Here is a 20,052-nt window from a genome sequence, read left to right on the forward strand (position 1 = left end):
AGGATATTTCACAACTGTTGGCCTGTATTTTGCCACTTTCATCAGAAAATTAAGTTTAGTACTATACTTGTGCTCCCTAATTGACATGCCAAATCTTACATTGAAGGCGAAGCTTGTCTGTTATTGAACCAAGTGATGAAGGGGAAGAACAAGCAGAAGAAAAATAAAAATCAACTCCCGGTGCTGTAATGAAGCACTGGAACTGTGATGACACAAGTAATGATATAGTTTTGCATCTTAATTTATTGCTATGGCTGGAACGAGCAATTGTTTTGCCACTGATTTGATGCCACTCTTAATGTAATATGTAATTATCTCTACTTGTGCAAACAGGGATCTTCTTTGAAGATACCATATATTTTAGTGGAACTGCACAAGAAGATGTTGGAAACATTAAACTAATCGAGGAATATATAGTAAGCATGGCCACCACCGTAGATAGCAACAGATGGTTCCGGAGAAGTGCTTCATATGTATGCTCTACACAATAAGCCTCCTGACAAAGGTTGGTACTCACCCACTGATTTCATCCATATGATTGAGCTTTGTCATCTCTATTGGTGTTGTGCTACTGTTTAGATACTGTCATGAAAAAGTGGTATTGTCCTTGAGAAGTGCTTCATCTGTGCTGTTTTAAATATTTCCTTTCCTTTTTTTCGAGCAAACAGGGATGCTAGCATTTAGTAGTCCTCTTGTCTTCGCACAACAGGATCATCTTCCTCTGAAGAAGAATATGGAGTACGTGAAGTGACTAGTTCCGATTATGCCTGGATGAAGAAGCCCTGTCTATCTTCTCATCAAAAGGAGCAGTTGAAGGATGGTTACATTACTCCCCACAAGACCAAACTAACTTCAGCTCAGAAGGACTAACAAATCTCCATTTTTTTGCTGTTATGCGCGAGTACAATGTTCTTCTAGGATTCTTTTTGGTGAGTTCCATTTTTCTAAAAGTGTGCTCTACATGGACCATGTATGTGCCTGTTGAAACTGTCAATTCATAGTACAGTTTGCTTTATACTAATCACTTTTTTGTATTTGTGCAAACAGGGGTGCTCAGCTTGGTTTCAATGAGAACTACACAAAATGTTCATGAATACATCGAATCATTCATTTCCACCACAAGAAAGGAGGTGCCGATAAGTTCAAGGCGTTGCAACATATAAGGGCAAAATCATACAAGCTACGCGCGAATTTGGTTGATTTTGGTAGAACTGCACAAAAAGAACAGCTGGTTTATTTAGCACAAGGTGCCATGTCAATGTCCGAACTGATGGCAAACCCTGCCCATTCCACAAACGTAGGCATTTGATATTTTGGAATGGGACAACCTTGTCAAATTTTGCTCATTGATTTTAGCAAGACATGCGTTTGATATTTTCGAATGGGACGCCCTTTGCTGTCAGCAGCGTCGATCAATTTTTTTCTTTATTCTTTAGTTGTGAAGTAAATATTGCCTCTGACATGTGAGTCGCTGAGATGCATAATCATCGATTGTTTTGAATGTTCTCTATGAATTGCCAGGCCTGTGTGTTTGATTGCAATGTACAGAAAGGCTAAAAAGCTGCTCAAACTCTTTGTACTCCTTCTGTTCCATTTTACTTCGCACATTGTGAAAGTGCATACTTTTTTGTATAAGATTGGTCAAAGTAGAGATACTTTGACTGCAGACAAAACTTGTATGCACGACTAGAAAGGACCCGAGGGAGTACATGTGAAACTGCTGCAAACGAGGTGATCACCATGGGAATAATGCTAGTACGTATTGTTTTGCATGTTCATCCAATGCCAGTGATACATGAATTCGAACTAATCGAAATAAATTCATTCATACACGGTCATATAAACATGCCGGATTTCATTACATTTCATACATTCTTCAACTAAAAAGGGGTGCGCTGGAGGTATAATTAATTAACCGAAGCTACCCACCTGTGTCCCGCTGAGCCGAACAGAAGCTTCAGTGACTTAACTGCAGGTGCAGTTGCATAACTGACATGTGGCCTGTTGGGCCCACGTGTCAGTCAGCCAACTGCACCAGCAGTTAAGTAGAAGCAGCGTTCTTCTCCAGCGCAGCTCTCCGACTCCACGTCGCCGCCAAGAAGCTAACCGACCGTCAATGGTCAACCCGCCTAGCTTGGCTTCAATCGGAGGGTAGCAGCGGTGGCCTTACTTGGACCCGAGCAGCGGCGACCTACCATGTTCTACTCTTCCTTGTTTTCTGTGTGGCACGGCCTCGTTGGCAGCGGGGCGGGGCCTCGGCGAAGCCGGCGATGTCCTCTATCTCGTTGCCGGCGGGCGGCGCCTCAGCGGAGCGGTGGAAATCCTCCCCCACGTTGCCGGCTGGGTGGGGCCTCGGCTGAGCCGGCGATGTCTTCTGCCTCGTTGTTGGCGGGGCGGGGCCTCGGCGGAGCCGGCGGTGTCCTCTGCCTCGTTGTTGGCACCGCGGGGCCTCGGCGGAGCAGGGCCTCGTCGACGCCAGCGGAGCGGGGACTCGTCGGAGCTGGCATTGTCCTCTGCCTCGTCCTCGGTCTCACCAAACAGTGCCTCGCCCGCTTCATCGCCCTCTTTGCTAGCCTCTTTGTAGGCGGCCGCAGCCTCCGCCACCCGCATGCGGTACCGCCAGCGCTCGAGGCGGCCCTGGCGGAGCGGTACGAGTCGAGCAGCGCCTCCTGCTCCGCCCGCTGGCGATCTGCTCCTCCGCCTGCAGGTGCTCCTGGAGGAGATGGTGGTTGTAGGCGGCGTCGGCCAGCGCCTCCCGGAACTGCTCCTCACGCATCTGCCTCACCCTGTCCATATATTGGGCACGGGCCTCGCCGATGGTCATGGTGCAATGCACCGGTGAGGATGGCGCAGAGGAGGGGGTTGGCGCCGGATCGTCGACTACCATGTTCTCCATTGGGACGTCGTCGTCCTCCGGCTGCCTGCCGGCCAGCCGGTCGGCAGCAATGGCTGCCATCTCCTTATGGTCCGTCGTCCGCCCGTCCCGAAGAGCGCTGGAGCACGAGGAAGCCATGGTGGGCAGTAGTGGTGTGGACAGGAGATAGGGAACGGATGCGGATGACTGCGGCTATGGCCGGCGCATCAGTTTATATAGCAATGGTGGGCTGGCGGAGGGACGGACGTGTGGCACCGGAGTAGCCGCCTCGGCAACCGCGTATCATTAATGTGGGCGGCAGATGGACGGACGGACGACACTTGTGTCGTTTGAAGGCGGAGCAATCGCCTGCACCGGGAAGCGGGGCGGGCGGCGCTGACTATTTCGGGCGGAAAGCGCGCGCGGGCGAGGAGATGACTTTACTTGGAGAGGATGACAATGGGGACCCACCAGGTCCATAGCCTCACGTACACAAGTGCCTCCTTATTATATATATATATAACTATAATTTATTTTGCTTCCTCCTGGTTTCCTGACATCACGGTCCCACACCATTGTCAACCTATGTAGTAGTCAATAAACGAGAGAATTGAACAAGAAGCGGCCGACAGCTGGGACCAAGTAGCTCGAGCAGTATTTGTGTTTTTGAGGTGTGAGCACTGCAGAGTTTTTCGATGTTTAGCCCAGATATTAATTTTTCTCCTCTGAACAACAACGAAAACATCGCTGCAGGTATTAACTGGGCGGGCTGTGGCCCGTCTAGCCCAGGCCAGATATCCAGTCCAGATATTAATTTTTTTTTCAAGCTGAAAATGGCTAGCCCAACTATACTTTTTTTAGGAATACCCAGGCAAGGTCAAGTTGTTATTCTCCGCCCCGCTGGGCTGCAAATCTTTCCTAGGAGGGATGCATTAGGCTTCACAAGAAAATGGGCTTTAAGAAATAATAAATGGGATGTAATTATAAAAACTGGGCAGTAACTATAAAAAATGCACCAAACACGTGATTACTTTATAAAATATTATTTTTGGATATTGAAAATTTTAATTCCATTAATTGTTGCGAGCGTAATGTTTCGTTGGATTTTTACGTAATATAAATTTATATTGAAATTGTATTTAATCTGACTAGAAATTTCGGGATAAAAATATTTCGGATCCCATCAAAATGTGGGAAATTTTATTGAATTCTGTTTTGAACGGTTGGTTGAAATAGGCTATACTTTTAACAAACCGTAAATGGGTTGTAGTAAATTCCATTAGAATTCAAAAATGGGCTACACATTCTTACAAATCTCAAATGGGCTATAAGTTCTCTGCCACACACTTCTGGCCTTAATAAGTTGACGCGTCCCCTAAAAAAACAGAGTTGACGCGTATGCAAGGCTTTGTCAACTTATAGTCAACACACGGTTCTAGCAGCAGTGGCCGTTGGATGTCCATCCAACGGATGCCATGCTTCTTCTTCAATCTCGGATATTCTAGCTTCACCCGCCCAAAAAATGATTCCTCCCCCTGTCATCTGGGGTGCACCGTTTCGGAAGCTGACCTGTGGGCCTACTAAGTTGACGTACCAAGGGCTTTGTCAACTTAGTCAATATAAACGATTCTAGCTGCAGTGACCGTACGATGTCCATCCAACGGCCGTCGTGCTTCTTCAACCTCTGGTCTTCTTGCTCCAGCCGCCCAAAGCAGCGCCGGTCGTGCCGCCTGCTCCTGCCTCCCGTGGCCGGCTGTGCTGCCGCGGAGGCCTCACCGCCCCTACTACTTCCACCGCTGGCCAGGCCATCCCTCCACTCACCCACACCCCATGTTATTCTGCAGCGACGGCAGCGCAGCCGAACCAGTGAACCCTTGTACTCCTCTCCGCGTGTGCATCCACTGCCGCGTCTTCCCCGGCTCCGCGTCGTCCCCTTCCTAGGCCTCCCCGTCATCCACCGCCCTGGTGCTCTCGGCGCGGTGTGGTCAACGTGGTCAAGGAACGACTTCCATCGGACGTGGACTGTACGTGGAGAGGCTGACAGCTGGGTCCACGGCAGCCACAAGGAAGTGCCTCCTTATTACGCGCAAAATAATTATTCCTCCACCTGACAGCGGGGACCCACCGGACGGGCCACCGTATTTCGCGAAAAAAATGATTCGCCCCCTGACTGCTGGGACCCACGAGCTACATCTTCACACGCAAGGAAGTGCGTTCGAAAAAAATGATTTGCCCCCCTGACTGCTGGGACCCACCAGCTACATCTTCGCACGCAAGGAAGTGCGTCCGAAAAAAAAACGATTCGCCCCCCGACTGCTGGGACCCACCAGCTACCCCTTCGCACGCAAGGAAGTGCATCCGGGCAAAAAAATAACGATTCGCCCCCCTGACTGCTAGGACCCAGCAGCTACACCTTCGCACCCAAGGAAGTGCGTCCGGGCAAAAAAAACAAAACAAAACAATTCGCCCCCCTGACTGCTGAGACCCACCAGCTACATCTTCGCAGGCAAGGAAGTGCCTGACAGTCGGGACCCACGTGGTCGAAGTTGTGACACCCGGGTAATCAAGCTACAGTAACCCTCTGGTATAATGCCACGTCACCACGATTACTGTTGCTAATCTCGTGTTAGTTCGAAACCGATTATAATTCAAAATTCAAAATCAAGCAAACAATAAAAGTTTTCAAATATTAAAACTAAAATGTTCAATAAATAGTAGATAAATCAGAGGCTATGATAAAATTGTAAACAACATTATTGAAATTTGATAAGTGACTTAAACAACCTCAACCAGTGGATGAAAACATTATTTAATAACCTTTTTATTAATACAAAAGAAATATGAAATGATATTTACCCCAAACTAGTTTTTGGTGGTAGGATATATTGGGCTGTGATTTGTGGGCCAGCTCTCATATTTTACAAAACTCATTTGGTGCCCAAACAATTAGTCAAAACAGAAAAGAATAATAAAAAGGTGAAAACAAAACAAAACAAAAGAAACCCCCGGCTCCCCATGGGCCTCGGCCAATCCCACCCAATCAGCCTACTTGGCCCAACCGCCCCCCCCCTTCCTGGCCTATACCTGGTCAACCCCGACTGTAACCCTAACCCCCACGCGCTCCACTCCCTCCCCCAATTCCCCTGGATCGGGATCGATTCCCCCCACTCTCTCTCGCCCCCCCCCCTCCCCCCGCTCGATCTGGACGCCCGCGCCTAGGGGCCAGACCTCGCTGCCCCCCCCCCCCGACCCCGGCGCGCCACCTCGCCCAGAGTCGCCCCGCCGCCCGTCCACGACCACGCTGTCGCGGGACCCCGCCCGGAGCTACCTCGCCCCCGCCTCCTCGACGCCGCCCCACCGCTAGACCTCGCCGGAGGCCACCTCGCCGGACGCCATCACCGGTTTGCCTCCCCGTCGCCTAGTCTCCTCCGTTCTCCTCCTCGCCCCCCGTTGCCCTGGACCCTACGCCCCCCCGTGAGCACCTCTCCCTTCTTCCCCTGGTTTCTCGCTCGCCGACCGCGGCCATAGCGGTCGTGCGCACGCGCGCTCGCACTCCCGCACGCGCCTCGCCTCACCTCCCCTCCCTGTGAGCCGCTCCGGCCAGCCCCGCCACTACCTCCACCACCTCGCCGCCCGCGGCCCTCCGCCGCCTCTCCTAGCCAGCGTCGTGGGCCCCGGCGGCCGCGTCCATGGCCTCGCCCGAGCAGCCTCCGGGCTCGCCTCGCGCCAGGCGCCCCTGCGCCCGTTAGCCCGCACGCCCGCTTAGGCCCCTGGGGCCTATGACATATGGGCCCCGCCCACAAAACGTGAAAAAAAACTAGAATTAAAAGAATTAAAAAAATAAATAAATATTAATAATAAAAATAAATTTAATTAATTAATTAACTAAATTAAGTAAGTTTATTAATCCTATTTAATTAATCTAATTAACCTGTTAGGTTAAATAAACAGTAATTAGTTTAACCTAAACCCTAATTAACCTAACAGTGTATGACAGGTGGCTCCCACTGGGCCCACACGTCAGTTTGACCAGTCAACACCTCTATTGACTGCTAACGTCATGCTGACGTCAGCAAACACTGTTCTGGATAATGTTGAATTAAAGTAATTAAATAAATCCTAAAATGATTTAAATCTTTTAAAATTAATATAAAATAAATCGTAGCTCGGATGGAAAAACTTTGTACATGAAAGTTGCTCAGAACGACGAGACGAATCCGGGTACGCAGCCCGTTCGTCCGCCACACCTCCCTAACATATCGAACTCGCAACTTTCCCCCTCCGATTCATCTGTCCGAAAATGCGAAACACCGGGAATACTTTCCCGGATGTTTCCCCCCTTCGCCGGTATCACCTACTACCGCGTTTGGGCACACCTAGCATCACGCTTTGTCATGTCATGCATCGTTATGCATCTGTTTGCATTGTATTCATTGTTTCTTCCCCCTCTTCTCTCCGGTAGACTACGAGACCAACGCCGCTGCTGGTGCCCCGACGGACTACGCTGTTGACGACCCCTCCTTCTTGCCAGAGCAAGCAGGCAAGTCCCCCCCTTGATCCCCAGATATCGTCTATTCTTCTCTATACTGCTTGCATTAGAGTAGTGTAGCATGTTACTGCTTCCCGTTAATCCTATCCTGATGCATAGCCTGTCGTTGCTACTACTGTTGTTACCTTTGTCTGCTATCCTACTGCTTAGAATAGGATGCTAGTGTTCCATCAGTGGCCCTACACTCTTGTCCGTCTGCCATGCTATACTACTGGGCTGTGATCACTTCGGGAGGTGATCACGGGTATATACTATATACTTTATATACATGACACATGTGGTGACTAAAGTCGGGTCAGCTCGTTGAGTACCCGCAAGTGATTCTGATGAGGGGGCTGAAAGGACAGGTGGCTCCATCCCGGTACAGGTGGGCCTGGGTTCCTGACGGCCCCCGACTGTTACTTTGTGGCGAAGCGACAGGGCAGGTTGAGACCACCTAGGAGAGAGGTGGGCCTGGCCCTGGTCGGCGTTCGCGGATACTTAAAATAACACGCTTAACGAGTTCTTGGTATTTGATCTAAGTCTGGCCATTTGGTCTATACGCACTAACCAACTACGCAGGAACAGTTATGGGCACTCGACGTCATGGTATCAGCCGAAGCTCTTTTTGACGTCAGCGACGGAGCGGCGCGCGCCGGATTGGACTGGAACACCTGCTAGGCTAGGTCTGCTTCCGGCCTCCCTCGCAACGTGCAGGTGTGCAATGGGCGATGGGCCCAGACCCCTGCACGCATAGGATTTAGACTGGCGTGCTGACCTCTGTGTTGAGCCTAGGTGGGGCTGCGACGTGTTGATCTTTCGAGGCCGGGCATGACCCAGGAAAGTGTGTCCGGCCAAATGGGATCGAGCGTGTTGGGTTATGTGGTGCACCCCTGCAGGGAAGTTTATCTATTCGAATAGCCGTGTCCCTCGGTAAAAGGACGACCCGGAGTTGTACCTTGACCTTATGACAACTAGAACTGGATACTTAATAAAACACACCCTTCCAAGTGCCAGATATAACCCGGTGATCGCTCTCTAACAGGGCGACGAGGAGGGGATCGCCGGGTAGGATTATGCTATATGATGCTACTTGGTGAACTTACCATCTACTCTCTCCTACATGCTGCAAGATGGAGGTGGCCAGAAGCGTAGTCTTTGACAGGATTAGCTATCCCCCTCTTATTCTGGCATTCTGCAGTTCAGTCCACCGATATGGCCCTTTACACATATACCCATGCATATGTAGTGTAGCTCCTTGCTTGCGAGTACTTTGGATGAGTACTCACGGTTGCTTTTCTCCCTTTTCCCCCTTTCCTTTCTACCTGGTTGTCGCAACCAGATGCGGGAGCCCAGGAGCCAGACGCCACCGCCGACGATGACTCCTACTACACCGGAGGTGCCTACTACTACGTGCAGCTCGCTGACGACGACCAGGAGTAGTTTAGGAGGATCCCAGGCAGGAGGCCTGCGCCTCTTTCGATCTGTATCCCAGTTTGTGCTAGCCTTCTTAAGGCAAACTTGTTTAACCTATGTTTGTACTCAGATATTGTTGCTTCCGCTGACTCGTCTATGATCGAGCACTTGTATTCGAGCCCTCGAGGCCCCTGGCTTGTATTATGATGCTTGTATGACTTATTTATGTTTTGGAGTTGTGTTGTGATATCTTGCCGTGAGTCCCTGATCTTGATCGTACACGTTTGCGTGCATGATTAGTGTACGATTGAATCGGGGGCGTCACAAGTTGGTAACAGAGCCAACTGCCTGCAGGAATCCCCTTTCCAACTCCTTGGCCGAAGTCGAGTCTAGTCATTGAAAAACTTTTACTAACATGGCTGTGTGGCTTACGGGCCCACGTCGCCATTGGGTGGTATTAGGATCTTTTACTCGTTGTCTATACTCTGGGACTCTGATCTCTCTTCTATTCGGGTTAAGTGAATTTTGCTAAATCTAACATTAGGATATCGTTATCACTTTCACCCGGAGAGCCCCTTATTATTGATGATCGTCTGCTGCACGTGAAGACCCTGAAGATACTCTTCGCTGATAACCCGAGAACTTGTGTTCATCGCTTTTTCACCCTTTCATCGATAAACTCCTATGGATAACCACGTATACTCGCCATTCATAAAATGTTTCCCAGTTGATCTTGTTATTACAAGATACCCCGAAATTCTCTCTGTTGTTCCGAGAATCTTTTGAGCTTACTGCCTTGCTGTTCTTTGTCACCTGAATACCCCTACGGATAATTCTCGCACTTACCGAGTATTCGCTCATCCCCAGTTGATTCAAGTATTTCACAGAAGTGTTCAAAATACCATTCGATCTTTCGAAAATCCTCAGGAGCCTTTTGCTCTTGAAATTCTTGCTTACTTGCATTATGATTAATCTTAAGTCTCGTAATCTTATTGGCATCTCTTGTCATTATCATTTTGAGTCCGTTGATTCAATTTGTTGCGAATGCTCGCAATCCTCAATCAGAGCCTAGAATTCATCCTTCCGGCTCAGACGTCATTTGAAACGTGAACTGGTTATCGACCAATCAAATTGCCGTCGGTTGTACCCCTAAGTCTGTTCAACTTATCCATTCTTAATCAGACCATTGGCTTCTGATCCCTTGATTTGGAAATGATAATTCCTTTGCATTTGAGCTTTGAATTACTCAGTTGTTTTTATGGTCCGATGCCCTTTCGTTCCTTCTTCCTCTGATAGAGTACCGATACTCGCATCAGCTCCGTTGTAGACCACAAGACCCCTTGTTGGGTTATTATCCGACAGTGTCCTTCATATTCAATAACCTTGTGATCATTTCCATGGATATATAATGCCTTTGGTAATTTGTATCCCCTGCTTGATAACCATACTCTACTTTTGAGCTGGTGATTTTACTCTTGAAGTTTGAGGTATATGTTTCTAAGATGCCCCGATGGATTGAACCTATACCTTCCCTAAAAACCGTATGAACCCGAAGGTTTTCACAAGCCATACCCTTCTGGTATTTTACCAGATAATTTTCTACCATACAACTTCATCGAATGCGAGAAGTGAATGAAAGGTTATGCATTGGAGAAGTGGGAGTCGACCTTGAACTTTGTGTTCATGCCCATGGACACGATGTAGATCTTATCATTAAAAGCTTCTCTTAAATTAATTATTCCCTTGGTATAAGTTCATCTTATATCTGGGATCTGGCCTTTTGCAATCGTGGTTTCGACCATGTTCTCCTTTAAATACCATTTCTCGTACAAGTTAAGCACTTGTCTTCTGCAGAGCAATACCCCAGTCCAACCTCTACTTTGGTTTGTCGTCGAGTATTACCCCCTGGTATCTCGAGATTATCACGGAACTGCATAACTTCTTATGAGTTCTTCATCAAGTACTACATTCTCACTGATTACAGTTTTTCATGGGCTTCGAGTTATTAAACACTCAAGGACATCGATAACTTAATCGAGTCCGCGTCGCGATTAAACAACTCTTAGTAATCTTCTTTACTTGCGAGTTTGTACTCGATCACGTCATTCCTAGCCTGATTGGCTATATCATTATCGTGCTAAATTTTAACTGTGCTACCGGGTCCTTCTTCCCGGAGCACAAATTGCGACGGTGAGCTAATCTTACAATCCATCTTCCTCGTCATATCACTTCTCCTTGAACAGCAAACTTGATTTCGAGTTTGTGTCCTAACCGTGGTTCCAATAACCTTTCGCTTTCATCATTCCTTTGACTTGATGTCATCGTCGATCAATTACATCTTCTTGAAAACCTTCGACAAATTTGTCGTGATCATTGTCAACAATTTGACTTCTTCCAAGTTGTGTGTCGAAATTCAGGATGAGAAATACCATCCTTGCCCCTCGATGAATTGTGTTATCATCGACAACATTCTTGCCTCCCCCCAACACAAACTTGTTCATATTTTGTGTTGTATCTTGATTTCCTTGCTATCTAGCTTATGATATGTTCTACCTTGGAGTATTACCATCTCTTATGTCAAGAATGTCGTGAGGATTACTCCACCTCTTAAGAATTCTTGGTACAGTGATACTTCTCACCATCACCATTATTTCTTGGTCCCCGTGTTGTTTCTAACCGAAATACCGACAAATGGTCTGTGATGTGTAAATTCTAAACTTCTAGCAACCCTATTGCTTTGAAGTTATTGGTCTATAGTTTCATTCTACGTTTATGGCTTATTGAATCATCATTCGAACATTGATCGTGCTACCTAGCCCATCTTCGCGAATCCCAGCATACCCCAGGTTGGGATGGGTAGGCCCACCACTTCACTTTTGCAATATTTCGGGTGCACATTTCAACCAATGTTTAACTGTGTATGTTTTCCTCGAGCATACATCATTAAGTCATTCGATCTAGCTAATGTTATCTCCTTGTTCACATAGTTGTGGAAATCCATCTAGTCAGAAATCTTGATGAATTGTCGCTAAGTTCCTCAGTCACCCCCTCATCCTCTCCTTGATTTAATGATGAGATCTTGTTTCGGAACTCGCTCCCATAGTTCATTTCCCGAGAATCTTACATTGTCATCTCGTCAATTTGTGTTGCACCTTTTCTTCTCAGGTATCCTGAGTCTGAGTTATCCTGACCCCAATCAGATCTGAATCTCGGTCAGATATGATGGTTGGAACATATTTCCAAGAGTTATAACATTGGTCTTTAACCCGATAAGGTGATGTCATCCTAACACACCTGCCCGGAGGACCTATTGTTATAGTTTCCTTTTTAGCAAGCTTAGTGATTCTTCCATGAGGAAATCGTAACACTTATTTTATAAGTGGTTCTTGATGGATCCTTTGTGTTTCCAAAGTCTAACCTTTGCTTGAAGACCATGTCGATGCTATCTCGAAGCATGTTTGTGGTACTCTGATTTTCAACAAGAACATTTGAAGCACAATGCTAAATGTTTCTTGATCAATTATCCAAACACCGTTGCCTGGGTAATGTCATGAAATTTCTCTCCCCTTACCTAAAGGGTTTTCTACGTTATATCCTATCATGGATATCATGTTCTGCTTGCTCTTGGGAAGGATATACCCCTGGAATATGTGTTTAAGTACATTTTCCTTTCCATTGTTCTGATTAGCATACTAATCACTTTTCCTTTCCATTGCTTTGTTTAACCCTTCTTGTAATCTGACTTAACTGAGCATTGATAATCCCCTGCTTAGGTAAAACACCTCGTTGTACCACTCTGTCAGTAAGACCCTGTTACTATTGTTGATGACATTCCGATAACCACCGATGGACGAGAACTTTGCCTATTGGTCCGCCTCGTTCAACGAGCAGGAAAATGGTTCTCTTCGTCCCTCGCCCTTGGTACCGATGTTGTTGCCGACATAACTGACAGGGTATTCTCTGGCATGCCTTGCTATCATGACTGTGCAAGAGGTCAGCGCCCTTCCTACTTTTAACCCACATGGTGGGCCCATAACCCACAGTTCCACAGGATCAAAACCTCACTCTTCTGTATATCCCTGTCCCCCAAAGTTATTTCTCGAGCCTCCCTATGTATGTAAATCACGGGCCGCCTTCCTAGTGATATATTCTGATATCAGACGCAATACTTATTCTCGTTGTCCTGAAACCCTTTCACCTTCTGATTAGGCATCGAACGATTGCCTATCCGTTTGAAACTCCTCATGGTACCTTCTTACTTGGCTCTCGATATCATCTTAAGTTTCAATTCGAGAGATACTTATGCTTCTTCCCCTGAGTTAACCGTCTGATGCTCGATCTTGTTAGAATCCGTCCTTATAAAGTTTTCCCTTCTTACCCTTTCGTAAGTACGGTGAAGATGTTGAAGAAAAGGACGACAACTTCATCATGATGACCTAAAGCAGAGAAATGACGACATCAACGTAATGGATCGACCTCTTCGAGAAGATCAACCAAGACCGTGAAGAATCGTTAGAGATTGCGTAACCTAGCCTGCCCCCTTACACCACCCCTTCAATCTCGGGACGAGATTTCTTGTAGTGGAGGAGAATTGTCACGCTCGGGTAATCAAGCTACAGTAACCCTCCGGTATGATGCCACGTCACCACGATTACTGTTGCTAATCTCGTGTTAGTTCGAAACCGATTATAATTCAAAATTCAAAATCAAGCAAACAATAAAAAAAATTCAAATATTAAAACTAAAATGTTCAATAAATAGTAGATAAATCAGAGGCTATGATAAAATTGTAAACAACATTATTGAAATTTGATAAGTGACTTAAACAACCTCAACCAGTGGATGAAAACATTATTTAATAACCTTTTTATTAATACAAAAGAAATATGAAATGATATTTACCCCAAACTAGTTTTTGGTGGTAGGATATATTGGGCTGTGATTTGTGGGCCAGCTCTCATATTTTACAAAACTCATTTGGTGCCCAAACAATTAGTCGAAACAGAAAAGAATAATAAAAAGGTGAAAACAAAACAAAACAAAAGAAAAGAAACCCCCGGCTCCCCATGGGCCTCGGCCAATCCCACCCAATCAGCCTACTTGGCCCAACCGGCCCCCCTTCCTGGCCTATACCTGGTCAACCCCGACCGTAACCCTAACCCCCACGCGCTCCACTCCCTCCCCCGATTCCCCTGGATCGGGATCGATTCCCCCCACTCTCCCCCCCCCCCCCCCCGCTCGATCTGGACGCCCGCGCCTAGGGGCCGGACCTCGCCGCCCCCCCGACCCAGGCGCGCCGACGCCGCTCGTCGTCTCCAGCACCGCCCGCCACCTCGCCCAGAGTCGCCCCGCCGCCCGTCCACGACCGCGCTGTCGCGGGACCCCGCCCGGAGCTACCTCGCCCCCGCCTCCTCGACGCCGCCCCACCGCTGGACCTAGCCGGACGCCATCACCGGTCTGCCTCCCCGTCGCCTGGTCTCCTCCGTCCTCCTCCTCGCCCTCCGTTGCCCTAGACCCTACGCCCCCCCCCCCCCGTGAGCACCACTCCTCCTCCTTTCCCTGGTTTCCCGCTCGTCGACCTCGGCCATAGCCGTCATGCGCACGCGCGCTCGCACTCCCGCCACGCGCCTCGCCTCACCTCCCCTCCCTGTGAGCCGCTCCGGCCAGCCCCGCCACTACCTCCACCACCGCGCCGCCCGCGGCCCTCCGCCGCCTCTCCTGGCCGGCGTCGTGGGCCCCGGCGGCCTCGTCCATGGCCTCGCCCGAGCAGCCTCCGGGCTCGCCTCGCGCCAGGCGCCCCTGCGCCCGTTAGCCCGTGCGCCCGCTTAGGCCCCTGGGGCCTATGACATATGGGCCCCGCCCACAGAACGTGAAAAAAAACTAGAATTAAAAGAATTAAAAGAAATAATTTTTTTAATAAAAATCAATTTAATTAATTAATTAATTAACTAAATTAATTAAGTTAATTAATCCTACTTAATTAATCTAATTAACCTGTTAGTTTAAATAAACAGTAATTAGTTTAACCTAAACCCTAATTAACCTAACAGTGTATAACACGTGGGTCCCACTAGGCCCACACGTCAGTTTGACCAGTCAACACCTCTGTTGACTGCTGACGTCATGATGACGTCAGCAAACACTGTTCTGGATAATGTTGAATTAAAGTAATTAAATAAATCCTAAAATAATTTAAATCTTTTAAAATTGATATAAAATAAATCGTAGCTCGGATGGAAAAACTTTGTACATGAATTGCTCAGAACGACGAGACGAATCCGGGTACGCAGCCCGTTCGTCCGCCACACCTCCCTAACATATTGAACTCGCAACTTTCCCCCTCCGGTTCATGTGTGCGAAAACGCGAAACACCGGGAATACTTTCCCGGATGTTTCCCCCCCTTCGCCGGTATCACCTACTACCGCGTTTGGGCACACCTAGCATCACGCTTTGTCATGTCATGCATCGTTATGCATCTGTTTGCATTGTATTCATTGTTTCTTCCCCCTCTTCTCTTCGGTAGACTACGAGACCGACGCCGCTGCTGGTGCCCCGACCGACTACGCTGTTGACGACCCCTCCTTCTTGCCAGAGCAATCAGGCAAGCCCCCCTTGATCACCAGATATCGCCTATTCTTCTCTATACTGCTTGCATTAGAGTAGTGTAGCATGTTACTGCTTTCCGTTAATCCTATCCTGATGCATAGCCTGTCCTTGCTACTACTGTTGTTACCTTTACCTGCTATCCTACTGCTTAGAATAGGATGCTAGTGTTCCATCAGTGGCCCTACACTCTTGTCCGTCTGCCATGCTATACTACTGGGCCGTGATCACTTCGGGAGGTGATCACGGGTATATACTATATACTTTATATACATGACACATGTGGTGACTAAAGTCGGGTCAGCTCGTTGAGTACCCGCAAGTGATTCTGATGAGGGGGCTGAAAGGACAGGTGGCTCCATCCCGGTACAGGTGGGCCTGGGTTCCTGACGGCCCCCGACTGTTTCTTTGTGGCCGAGCGACAGGGCAGGTTGAGACCACCTAGGAGAGAGGTGGGCCTGGCCCTGGTCGGCGTCCGCGAATACTTAAAATAACACGCTTAACGAGTTCTTGGTATTTGATCTGAGTCTGGCCATTTGGTCTATACGCACTAACCAACTACGCGGGAACAGTTATGGGCACTCGACGTCGTGGTATCAGCCGAAGCTCTTTTTGACGTCAGCGACGGAGCGGCGCACGCCGGATTGGACTGGAACACCTGCTAGGCTAGGTCTGCTTCCGGCCGCCCTCGCAACGTGCAGGTGGGCAATTGACGATGGGCCCAGACCCCTGCGTGCATAGGATTTAGACCGGCGTGCTGACCTCTGTGTTGAGCCTAGGTGGGGTTGCGATGTGTTGATCTTCCGAGGCCGGCATGACCCAGGAAAGTGTGTCCGGCCAAATGGGATCGAGCGTGTTGGGTTATGTGGTGCACCCCTGCAAGGAAGTTTATCTATTCGAATAGTCGTGTCCCTTGGTAAAAAGACGACCCGGAGTTGTACCTTGACCTTATGACAACTAGAACTGGATACTTAATAAAACACACCCTTCCAAGTGCCAGATATAACCCGGTGATCGCTCTCTAACAGGGCGACGAGGAGGGGATCGCCGGGTAGGATTATGCTATACGATGCTACTTGGTGAACTTACCATCTACTCTCTCCTACATGCTGCAAGATGGAGGTGGCCAGAAGCGTAGTCTTCGACAGGATTAGCTATCCCCCTCTTATTCTGGCATTCTGCAGTTCAGTCCACCGATATGGCCCTTTACACATATACCCATGCATATGTAGTGTAGCTCCTTGCTTGCGAGTACTTTGGATGAGTACTCACGGTTGCTTTTCTCCCTTTTTCCCCCTTTCCTTTCTACCTGGTTGTCGCAACCAGATGCGGGAGCCCAGGAGCCAGACGCCACCGCCGACGACGACTCCTACTACACCGGAGGTGCCTACTACTACGTGCAGCCCGCTGACGACGACCAGGAGTAGTTTAGGAGGATCCCAAGCAGGAGGTCTGCGCCTCTTTCGATCTGTATCCCAGTTTGTGCTAGCCTTCTTAAGGCAAACTTATGTAACTTATGTCTGTACTCAGATATTGTTGCTTCCGCTGACTCGTCTATGATCGAGCACTTGTATTCGAGCCCTCGAGGCCCCTGGCTTGTATTATGATGCTTGTATGACTTATTTATGTTTTAGAGTTGTGTTGTGATATCTTCCCGTGAGTCCCTGATCTTGATCGTACACGTTTGCGTGCATGATTAGTGTATGGTTGAATCGGGGGCGTCACAGAAGCGTACGTAGCGTTGTCATTCTGGTCGCGAACGTGTACGTACATACTGGTCGATATAGAGGCACGCACGTGTCGTAGTAGAGGCGCGCATGTGTCGTAGTAGAGGCGCGCACGTAGCATGTACACGTACGTACAGCGGCTAGGGTGCACGAAAGAAAATACGGCCACGTATGTGCCTACTCGCGCATACGTACGGCCAGGGCTCGTGTACATGGCTGGGTCGGAACGGAGAAACAGCGTCGTCGTCGTGTTCATGGGGAGGCAACGGAATGCGTCGTGTTCATGGGGAGGCAACGGAATGCGTCGTGTTCATCGGGAGGCAACGGAACGCGTGGGAGCCAACCGGCTGGGTCGGAACGGAATGCGTGGTCGTGTTCATCGGGAGGGCTTGGACGGAACAGGCGATGGAAACGAGGCCTGGCGTACCGCAGAATGGAGGAAAGACCTCCTATGTTCGGAACGGGGTCCTGTTGATCGGGAGGGGTGTGGCGTACCGCAAAACGGAGGAAACGGACCTCCTACGGTCGAAACGGGGGTCCTGTTGATCGGGAGGGGTGTGGCGTACCGCAAAACGGATGAAACGGACCTCCTACGGTCGAAACGGGGGTCCTGTTGATCGGGAGGGGTGTGGCGTACCGCAAAACGGACGAAACGGACCTCCTACGGTCGAAACGGGGGTCCTGTTGATCATGAGGGGTGTGGCGTACCGCAAAACGGACGAAACGGACCTCCTACGGTCGAAACGGGGGTCCTGTTCATCGGGAGGGGTGTGGCGTACCGCAAAACGGACGAAACGGACCTCCTACGGTCGAAACGGGGGTCCTGTTCATCGGGAGGGGTGTGGGGTACCGCAAAATGGGACTCCACGGGATACCGTTCATCTCCACCGTCGACCTCCTCCAGCCTTCACGGGCTACCGTCGACCTCCTCCAGCCTCCACGGGCTCCTGTTCATCCAGCCTCCACCGTGCGCTACTCCACCGGCTACTTTCAACCACCCCTACACGGGCACCCCTCCACCGTCTACTATTCATCCAGCCCTCCACACCACGGGGTCCTGTTCAACCACCCCTCCACGGGCACCCCTCCACCGTCTACTGTTTATCCAGCCCTCCACCACACCACGGGGTCCTGTTCATCCAGAGGCAACGCCATCGCTCACTGTTCATCCAACCCCACCCCCCCCCCCCCCCCCCCCGCAACGCTCACTGTTCATCCAATCGATCGGCTTCAGTTAGCAGCAGTAGCGAAGGAATCGCTCGATCGGGTTCAGTTAACAGCCATCGATCGATCGCTCGGGGTTTAGTAACGCGTAGCCTGCAGTGCAATCGCTCGGGTTCAGTTAGAGCCCAACGCCTCGCTCGGGTTCAGTTAGAGCCAACGCCTCGCACACACGCGCGTACATGTACGAGAGAAACGCGCATCGCTCGGCCCCCGACCTCCCACCGTAACCGGGAACTCCCTGAAATTTTCCTCCCCCTCGCTTCTACCACGGTTTTTTCCGTCATGGACGGCCCAAAGAATGTCATGCAGCTGCGTCTCCGGCCCGCCCAGGACGAAAAGCCCATTTTCTGTCATGATTTTTTGTCATAGAAGTAGGAGCCCACCACATCTATGATGATACCGGATTTTGTCACAATTATCGTCATAGAAGTGTCATATGTATGACAGAAAAAAAAATTCGTTCGGCCAAAATGTCACGGATGTGTCTTTTTTTGTAGTGCAAGGCATTGAGGTCAATGTCTCGTGAAAGGTTGGCGCTTTTGGTACTTTGATGTTGTGTAGGTTTCTTTTACCATGATGCAAGTGCATGTGTTGTTTGTTTCATACAATGATCCTAGAGACCTATTGGAATGGGTTGAATTCATGTTGCAATTGTGTTTCTTCGTTTCTTTCGTATGATGCGAGTGTTTTTGAGCTGTATAGGGCAAAGCCCCACCGTTTTTATCCATTTAAAGGCTTTTAATAAAAACAATAGTAAAATTGAGGTAAACTCAACGAGCTTAAAGAAAGATAACAAGGTGCATGGGAGGACTCTACAAAGCACTATGAAAAAAAACAAGCCTATTGAAAATTTGGCCATTCTCCCTAATATTCATGTTGATTTACTTTTAACCATCTGAGACACTAACGATAATTCTTGTTTAAAGACTTGCTTCCTCTCGAGAAAAGATGATGGCTATGTCCCAAATGCTACGATCTATTTCTGAACATTTTGTTGCAGCAAATATAATTTATTGCATACGGGGAATTTTTGTTATGTGAGCGTGTTCAAAATATTGCAACATCTCCGAATGATTTCCAAAAGAGCCATAATAAAAATGAAACATGTCCCATGTAGAGTAATACTAGATGATATGAGGAGAAGGGATATTGTGTGATGAAAATGGACGATGGCAACATGGTCCACTAACCACTTCCACTGAACCCATCATCAAACCGCCCAATTGCACAAAACTAGCAGATTAAATGAGATGGTTGCCCTGGAGTGAGGACAACAAGTGTTTTGTCCCCCACAAAAAAAAATTAAACAAGTGTTTTGTCCCTGTGCCTGAGGGTCAAAATCCAGTTCCGGATGAGATCTTTGGCGCCGTATATGCCTGGCTTCTGTGCTGGCCACTAACCCACTCGTCCACCATATACTACATCGCATCCTTTGATCAGCATCAGGCATGTTCACAGATCAGTAATTTATCTTACCACGGTAGCACTATCGGAGAAAGAGACGAGCAAATAACCTGGACAGAATATATATACGTAGTTGGCCAGCAACGTCGTGTATAAAAGAGGAGCAGGGAGAGATCATTGACCTATGTGGCCAGCCAGGAGCCAGCGTTGTGGAGGTCCGTCCACCCAGCCGCCATTTTTATTCTTTGGAAAGCTTTGGTCGGATGGCATCGACCATGGACCTGATCTTATCGCG

Source organism: Aegilops tauschii, chromosome 1, assembly GCF_002575655.3.
Source record: "Aegilops tauschii subsp. strangulata cultivar AL8/78 chromosome 1, Aet v6.0, whole genome shotgun sequence".
NCBI lineage: Eukaryota > Viridiplantae > Streptophyta > Magnoliopsida > Poales > Poaceae > Aegilops > Aegilops tauschii.